The sequence below is a fragment of the Patagioenas fasciata genome, chromosome 3, assembly GCF_037038585.1.
Source record: "Patagioenas fasciata isolate bPatFas1 chromosome 3, bPatFas1.hap1, whole genome shotgun sequence".
Classification (NCBI taxonomy): Eukaryota; Metazoa; Chordata; class Aves; order Columbiformes; family Columbidae; genus Patagioenas; species Patagioenas fasciata.
The window spans coordinates 70,277,889-70,287,317 of NC_092522.1; the positions used below are offsets into that span (position 1 = coordinate 70,277,889).

The 9,429-nt window shown below is 35.7% G+C and overlaps 1 long non-coding RNA gene across 1 annotated transcript; it reads right to left on the minus strand.

Annotated features, from left to right (window-relative positions):
- Window positions 1–929: 929 nt before the first annotated feature.
- LOC139827585 (uncharacterized) lies at window positions 930–4,453 on the minus strand. The gene is made up of 3 exons (XR_011738388.1): window positions 4,367–4,453; window positions 3,017–3,136; window positions 930–1,785 (listed from the first exon to the last, which is right to left on the minus strand). It is a non-coding gene; the product is annotated as an uncharacterized lncRNA (long non-coding RNA).
- Window positions 4,454–9,429: the final 4,976 nt, after the last annotated feature.

Consider the following 9,429-nt stretch of genomic DNA (forward strand, 5'->3'; position numbering starts at 1 on the left):
CACTTGCCATTAACTGTCAACAGCGATGCAGATCTTAAAATCAGGGTCTTAACTTTTCTCTGTGAATGAATGAGCACACTAAAACATAAGGGTTTTTTTCTGCAGTTTAATAGTGATCACAGTTAATAGCTCAGCAGCACTGCTAGAAGTAAACATTTGTTTTTTCAGTTAACTAAATGGCTGTGACTCAGGAGGTACATGGAGTCATATACTGTAATGCTCATAATATGCACATAGAAACTTGCACTGGGAACAACAGTAATCCAGCATGACAACAGATTCCAAGCTGGGGTAAATCAGTAGCTCCATTGGACCTTACTGCAGCTGAGAATTGGGCCTTGGAGTCTCACACTGTCTATGGGGAACTGGTGTGGGCAAGCTTTTTACAAACTATCATTTGCAAAAGTACCTCTACTGTAGGTCTAAAACTATTAAAACGCATCAACAAATTTGAAACTGTGCAGTGATCTGCATAAAATGACAGATGTTGCGACTAACTATATCTTTAGTCATGTACTTGCTATATCGACAATGACTGAATAGTAAAATCTACTATTAAGTCCGATACTTTTAAACTTTTGTCCGTTCTGTTAGTTTTATATTCCTACTAGGCTAGTATTTGGTTTTAGCCACAGAAAATAATAATTTAAAGTGCCGTCTCAAATTTAGTCATTCATCAGATTTCTTTTTTTCTTATGTTTTGAAAAATTTATGACATTAGTTACTGCAAGCAATTGATAAGATGTTCAATGTGAAAATGTTAAATTATATGTTCTGATTTATTGAACAAACTTGAATTTCAATAGCTAAAATTTCTCCTTTAATATATATTTTAATTTCTATCAGTAAATATTTCTGTATATATGATTTTTGAATCGTTTAATTTTAACACAGGAATATTGTAAGACAATAAAAAAGTATATTGCTGTACATTATGCATTGCTATGGAAAAACTGATTTTGTAAGTTAACCTAATGACTAAATTTCCTAAAAATCCCTACTGTTTAAATGATTTTATTTGTATTAACACATGGATTAATGGTTACATTAGAACGTCATAGAAACCTGCAAACTCACATTATGTTTCTGATTTTGAACATGACATTTTTCGGTCCTCCTGATAGAATCTGTAATGTTCTGGTATAATGCTGCTATGAAATGTATTTTAAACAGCTAAAAGAATAATGCAAAATGTATTTTAAATGAATTCTGGAAAAGCTGGAATTGCTAATTTTGTCATACTCATATAGCTTTATTAAAAAAAGGCAATTCTGTGCCTTATCGGCACATTTTCATGTTTTGCCTGTTCAAGAGCTGCAGGAGTTTTGCATCCATTTTCTACAAGCAGTTACTCTCTTTTCAGATAGTATTTCAAGAATTTTGTGTTTTTCGCTTTTTAACTATTGCAGTTTTTAAGCATACATAAGTTCATTTTGTGAACTGCATGTATTTCATGGCTTCACCTGCCATACAGAATCTTCCCAGTTTTCCAGCAATACCGAACTGTGTTTCAAAACTAAATACATCATCTGATACCGACAAGAAGAGCTAGAAAAATTCAGCAATTAAAATGCCACCATCCAGGTCTGTCTTCTTCAAGAAAACAAACAACCTTTGTGATGCTTTTGACTAAAGGCAATTTCACTTACATTATTTTGTCAGTTTCGCTTACAGATTATGTGGGTTTCTTGAAAACAGTTCCATACATTTCAGTGAGTAAAAAGAGGCCAGTCTTGGGGCCATCACTGCTGAACTGCAAACCAGTAGACATTTTGTTCTCCATTTCTGCAAGGAAAGAGATTAATTTAAAGACTAATTTTATCCACTCCGTTAATACACTGTAAGTTGAAACAAGGGTAATTTTTGGAACTTAAATTGAAAAGCAGTCTTAACTTGTTAAATTGTCTCACTCAGCCTGTCCTTTATAACTATTAGTTTAATTATTTTGTTTCTGGATTTTGACATTGTCTTCAGTCAGACTCTTCATCAGTTCATAATTTTAGAGTCAGCCTTCCCAAAGAATGCTGAAGAGTTCCATTTTAAATGTGTGATATCTTGAAATTAATAATTACGTTTTATAGATTCTTGCTAAGCCAAAGGTCGCTCGTTTTCTTCTCTAGTCAGATAGAGACTGTTAAATACTTTTTGGTGCTAATCCAGTTTCAGTGGTTGATGAAAGACCTTGAAACTTATCCTGGATGTGAATGTCAAAGCCTAAAATCTTTTGATGTTGTCTTCAGTGATGAAAAGATATCTCTAAACCAGAACATAACAATTCAGCAAAAGTAAACTCTTCTATAATGTAGTTGATAGGTTTGATCATAGTAGTTGGAGTACACAGACTGACTCTCCTGTTACATCTGTATATTCCTTCTGTTGTATATATGATAATTCAGGTGTGGTTGAATACTTCTGTAGAGAAACAGGAAAGAAAAAAAAAAAGACTACAAAGGAGCAAATTGTATGTCTTCCTCTCCTCTGTGAAACTTAAGTAAATCTCTTGCTTGAAAAAGACGGTCAAAATGGCAGATTTAACAAGAAACTTTTCTCTTGTGGCTGTCACTATTAGTATAATGGCAATAAGTTAATTGCAGTAGTAAATACTGGAAGCTCAAAGGTGTGTTTGGCATTCACCTTTTATTTTCATGAGGAGAAGAAAGATGTCTCTACGATCAATTATTTTTTATATTGCCTTTTTTTGTTTTTTTGTTTTTTTTTTTTTTTTTAGTTTAGCACTATTTCTATCTGTTTTCAGGCCAGGTGTTGAATAGTGAAAACAGGAAGTGCAAAACACCATAACTTAAATTTGAAAATCAGACTGTTTGCTGATTTTATGCTTCAGTTTTATTTTTCAGGACATTCTATATATCAGCTCTCTGTATACCAAGCTGTGAAGAGCCTGCCTGAAGTCAGTTGACTTCCACAGGCCAGACACTGTCTCCCTGTTGTAACTGTTGGGATTGCATTCATTAAAAAAGTAAAGGCATATAAATCACAGCTCAGCCATCGCTCTTACCTTCAGAGATATTCTTTATGCACTTGACACGCCATCAACTAAAGGTGTATCAGTTTTTCTGCTTTTCAGTAATTTAATGCAGGATGACATTGATATATATGTCCAATACTTTATTTAATTCTGTAAAAGAAAATTATTTATTTTAGGTGTTTCCAATGAAATCCATAAAGATGAATAAATAACACCAAAAATAATTACTTCAGATACAGACTTTGTCTGTGCTTCTGTAACTTTTCTCATTACTTTTTTAGATTTTTACATTTTTTGCATTTTGCTCCTGACTCTACTACACTTATTTAATGCCAGTCATATTTCCTTCTCCAAACTCCAGAAGGAACAATGTTATCCTTTGCAGATGTCATGCTTTCCACAAGCACATCGAAGCCAGAAGGATCTTCCAGTACCTCTACCCTAATCAGCTAACCCAGACCTGCCAAAAAGACCACTGTCTCTGAGAAGCTTTCTCAAACTTAAATGATATTCTGAAAAGAACCTGTTGTTTACCTTCCAAAAATATATTTTATGCAAGTGTCTTACAAACAGAGGAGAAAGGGCAACACTCAATGACATTCCCTGTGATCTTTACTGAAAACTGGTCTAGTAACTTGTTTAATGCTAGTGGCCACCATAGAAAACTCAAACGAAGATTAATAGACGGATACATATTACTCAACTGCCAACTTTTAAATTAGCAGGGAGGGTAGTTCAGAGGTGTTGACCACAAGAAGGCCTGACCCTGATGGCTTTTCTTCACTTTGTTTTTCACGTGAAGGGCAGCAACTCATTTTAGCCTCACTAAAAGAGATGTTAGCTTTCACCTCCCACAAGGACCAGGTTTTTTCCCCATTGACTTTCCCCATTGACCATGGGATTCGCCCCAATGCCCCTGATGATGGATTAAAGCAAACTGAATTCAGAGAGAACCAATAAAGTGGCAGACAGGTTAGGTTTCAGATGAGGGGAACTGATTGCTGGCTGCTTAAATCTCACTTCATGTGACAGTAGTCAAGCCATAATATTATTGTTATATGTGAACATGATAGAAGAATAGTAGCTATAGTGGAGCAAGAATTTAAATATTGACTTTCAGCTGCATGGAATGCACCTCTAACACAATAGGAGTGGTCCTTAGTGCCCAAAGTTGGCGCGTATTCTGCAGTCATGAAGAGGTGAGAGGGAAAAATTAAGTATTTTTTATTTATTTCTTTTACCATCATAGCCGATAAGGGAGTTAAAAAAGAACATTTCAGATAAAATATGAGTAATTCAAAATAGGCTGTAATCAGAATATATTTTCCATACAGATATTCAGAAGCGAAGAGGTTAAGTGCCAAAGGAACATGCAGTCACCTGAGAATGAAGTAATGTAGTTTATGCCAAACAGTTTACCACAAATGTTTCCTTAGTGATCAGCCTTCTTTAGCGAGCAGACATAGAATCATTCATCTTCAAAAAAGAGAAAAAGGAGAAAAAAAGTGATTGAAAATTTTAATTGCAGTTCTGTATTGGTAAAGAATAAACATTCTGGAGAATGACAAAATTATTCTTTCTGTCACTACGGAAATGCTTACATTCCTTTTGAATGCACAGAAATCTTCCTGAATGTGATTCTGTGTCATACTTTTTTTAAAATTTGCAAACAGCTTTTTTTTAAGAACAATAGTAAGCAAAATATGAAACCTTCTGAAATTATTCCAGATTGTACTGAGAATCAGTAGCTTTCTGAAGGTACCTAAATGAAAAAGATAAATTTTAAAAAATTTCTGCTGCTGTAGCGTAGACAAGGGAAAAATACTTCTTCGGAGAATATGGTGAAGTATATGAATTACTAAATCCTTTTCCTTTTGGCTAGTTAACTGCAAATTTTATTCTTAGGAATGTAGGTTTGAGGCTTTTTAAAATACCCTGCTATATAGTGCATGAAAAGAGGCTTCAAACATAAATTATCCATCAAGCTAAAAATTCTTTTATTAGCTTAGATTCATTTTGCCTTCTGGGGACGATAACATTTGCAGTTTCATATGTTATTAAATGGAAGTGGTAGTTTACAGAGTGAAAGATAGTGTATATGCTGCTTCTAATGTAAACCGACACCAGTAAGTATTGCTTAAATAAATGTAACTTTGACCACAATTTTGTAAATAAACAACTGCTGATACAATCTTTTTCTTTTCCTACAGAACAAACACACTTTCTTCAAACAGTGCTTGACACCAAGAAAAATAGTGAGGGCATAACGCTTCAGGTTAATAAAACTAAAAGATAGCAGCTGTAGCTGCAGCCTTGTACAGCGGCAAGATGCTGCTCTCTGCTGTGAAAAACTGCATTGGAGCCTTAGCATAAGAATAATCATATTGTCTGTGGACAAGAGAAGCCATATCGATTTTTCTTCATCTACCCCAAACTGCTGCGTAAGCCTGTTGTTAAAACAGGAAATGTTCGTGGAAGCACAGTAGCTAGTAGAACTGGTTTAATAAATGGAGGTACCATACTGTTTTTCTAGACACATTGGGGCTGCCTACCTGAGCTTACGTAGTGTAACTTAACTACCACAAAGCTAAGAAAAAAGTCTATTTTAAGCTGAAAGTCTCACTTCTTGCATCAGCACAAATACAGTTGTTAAAAAAGTAAACCCAGAAAAACACAAATGCAATATTTTTTTGAAAGAGTATATTGTAATGTTAGCTGGAACACATGGAAAACAGAAGTCAACTCCAAGGTCTCTCGCCTTTGTCCCGCGAATTGCAGATAGGCATTTTGTATTTAGACTACCTAGCCTGAATATTAGCAAAGATTAAGCTTGGTATTTCAGTCTACAGTGATGTTCTTTATGGTAAAAAAGGTTTCTATGGGGTTTTTAAGTACCTTTACCTGGGTATGGGTTATACCTCTTTAACAGCACCAGTGATGCACCAGCTTCCAGATGTGCTATGAAATAGTTCCCTTGGAGCCTCAGACTGCTTCTAGTTACCGTCCTGACTGGTGGCACTTCGCCCCTATACAAACCAACTACTCAGTGCTGCTATTAAACAATGCAGAGGGAAATATAAAGTTGCTGTTCAGCGGCAGCTCTTTGCCTAAAAACATGGCAGGTGTGTGCTTTGTCAGATATTTTTAAATAGTAATACATTCCTATTGAATACTACCCTGCCTGTAGAGTAAATAAAAATATGTTTATGCTTGACAACAGGATATTTTTTCCAGCACATTTTTCAAACTGGTCTAAAGGTATTTACTCTTTTGAAAGATGTGTTTGCATCTCTCTAGCATTCTTCTCACTTCTATCTGATGATGTAATGACATCATTAGGTCTACTTGTATGTGCGAGGTTTCCTGGAAAAGAGCCATTGGGAGAAAGAGAAAAAAAAAGTGCAAGAATATGGAAAGCTGCACCTAGACACAGTTCTTTCAAGAGTGGTTCTAGTGTAAATGTCATTTGGTTGAAAGCCCATACTCATTGGCATGCTCAGCTGTTTTGCAGTGCTACAAGTAAGCAAAACAGCTGTAAACCTAGCTTAACTCTCCAATTAAGCTGAATTTATGACATATTTACAATACCAGTGCAGAACAAAGCAGCTGGAAACAACGAGTAGTTCTGATCCTAACAATCCCTTTTTAGGCTTTATTTGGCATTCTTAGTCAGGCAAAAGTTTGCCAGTTTGTCTAAGATTAAATTTAGAGGCCTCTGAGAGGCCTCTGAAGATTAAACAAAATTATACCATAGAACACATGTTCATAAATGCATAGACTTTAAATGTTTCTTTGTAATATTATATTTTGAGCAGATTAATCCAATTTGGGTGCCTTGTGAACTCAGAACTCTCACTGATTTCAATAATTACCCGGATTGCACTTTAATTAGTTTTGTCTATTACTTTTTTTTTTTTTACAAAGGAGTAAATTGATTTATATTTGCAAAATAAATTTAACAATTGCCTTCTGCCACAATTCTTACACTCATGAATTCTATGTGTGAATGACAAACTTTCATTTGCCCTTAGCTACAAGGGTCCTGAAATACAGTCCCAAAATATGTATGACTGCATAAAGAAGCCACAGGTATCAGTATCTTGACGTACAGCTCACAGCCATACTGCTTTTCCTTGTGATTGCCAGCACGTAGGACAATTTGAAATAGTTATCTTTTTTTTTTTTTAATCTGTTGTTTATTTGTGAATGAGTTGCATTTAGTAGACCCAAACACCAGAATCTGGTGGTTCATTCAGAATAAGACTCTCCTTTTCCATCTTGTAGGCTAGATCTGTACCTGTAAGTATAATGTAAGGCCTAGTCTGAGAGCAAGAGGCATGCTACACCTCAAGTAGCTATGGCTAAATTCTCTTCTCCCTAAATATAGGGTGATCTCGTCAATCCCCACTGTCGGGGACAAACTCCACCATGCATAATCCTCTGGGCCGTATCCAGGAGTTGGCTTGTTGACTTGGGCCAGAGCTGTGCCTGCAAGTCTTATGCTATGGATCTCCTCTGTGCTTGGAGACTGTCCTTACCACTGACCTACAGCATCAGCTGCTTGTGCTTTTTCTTTCTAGTCCTGAATTATGCTTTGTTTGCTGTGGCAACAGTATTTCAACAGGCAGAACAGGAAGTGTAATAGATGTCTCTGCCTGTCCACAGCCTGGTGGCTGGGTCATGCTTCTGAGAGGTGGGGAATGCAGCCTTCAGCCCCAAAATTTGAGGAGGAAATGGATTGAGGATCATTTTCCCAAGAAAAATATACTCACCACAAAGGTATCACCCAGAAGAGTAAGTAGACTGGTTGGCAATCAGGAATGCAGGGGCTGATCCACAGGCACTGCCCTGCACTTCAGCGATAGTAAGCAATTATTTTTGCTTGTTTGTTGTTTTGCCATGTTTTTTGTTTAAACAGTATCCATTGCGTAACCTGTGATAGCACAGCAACACAATTAAACACGCAAGTAGATGGCTACAAGTCTGAGCGTAAATTCATGGGAAAATATGTTCTATGTATATGTATAGCTGTACATATGAGAGATCTGAATTCTCCTAGCATCAGTGTCTGGATCCAGAGTTTTAATTTAGATTGTGTTCCCTTGGGGATGCTGTTCCATGCATATATAAGACTGAATTTAGCAATTAAATGGGAACTTTTGCACAAGATAGGGTTTGGGAGTTTTGTCTTTGGGAAGATTTTATTCCAGATTTCCAGTTCTAGCATTTCTCTGATAGCTTGAAGTCTGTAATACATGAGTGTGCTGTATTATACACAGTTCTGCCTGAACCTATCAGGAATATGAATTGCTATATGTATAACTAAATGATAAATGCAGTTTTATACAGAATTATTTGTATTTTGGCATATAATAAATAAGAGGAGCCAAGTACATGCATTAATATCACAAATATAATTTTTCCAGTGTCAGCACTGTTTTGTCTGTTATCTGTTCGGGTCAACCGATCTACACACATATGAACAGAAAACCCTCTCCTTAGCAAGCTTCCTGAAAGCCATTGTTCCACACAGATAGAACATATAGATCCTTTTCCAAATCTAAATTATATTTTAATACTTTATTATGTTTTTCAATACGTGAAGAGCACTGTGTGATCCCAAATATTCCTCCAATCTTTAAAGTTTAGTAAGCATTTGTAAATTATTAGTGAAGTTCTCACCCTATGCCTATGCAAAAGACAACGAGGATACTTTGTGGATGGCTGACTTTTCTACTCCCTCGTTAACTCTTCCATAAGTGAATAAATTAATAGATTTTATTGGGTAGTTTTTAATCACTTCCAGTAGTCTTTTCATACGCTTGAATTTTCCTCTTTGATGCAAGCAATGAAAGCTACAAATATAACTTCAGACATAAAATGCCCATGACATCTAATTTGGTGTCTCAGAGACTTGGACCTTTTCAGTTGATACAGTTCTATAAAGCAACATGCTCAGAAGTTAGTAAGATACAAGTTTAATAAACATTTATGTCTTGCATTTCCTGTCAGTAAAGTTGATATTTGAAATACAAAAAATCTTTCTTGTTATTCAAATAAAGGCTTCAGTCTGCAAATGAATCAGAATATTTTCTGAATTCTGTAGGATTAGTTGCAACCTTAGCATCTATTATCTTTGTAAACCACTGTCTTCACTGTGTAATATGTTAAATAAATACGGCTTGTCTTTTACAAGATGTCTTCTCCCATTGACTGCCAAATGTTAAAAGAAGAATCCTAAATAGCTACATGAATAGTTGTCCACTTACTCCAGAGATCAGTAAAATGTTTGGCAAGGAAAACATGGACTGAGTACTAGCACTCATTCACACATCAAAGCCAGAACAGAAAGCATAGTTCATAGAGGAGTGCAAGGACAAGAGTGCTAGAAAGGCATTCTTGCAAATACGTGCTACAAAACTGTACCACTCTCCATCTTCTCT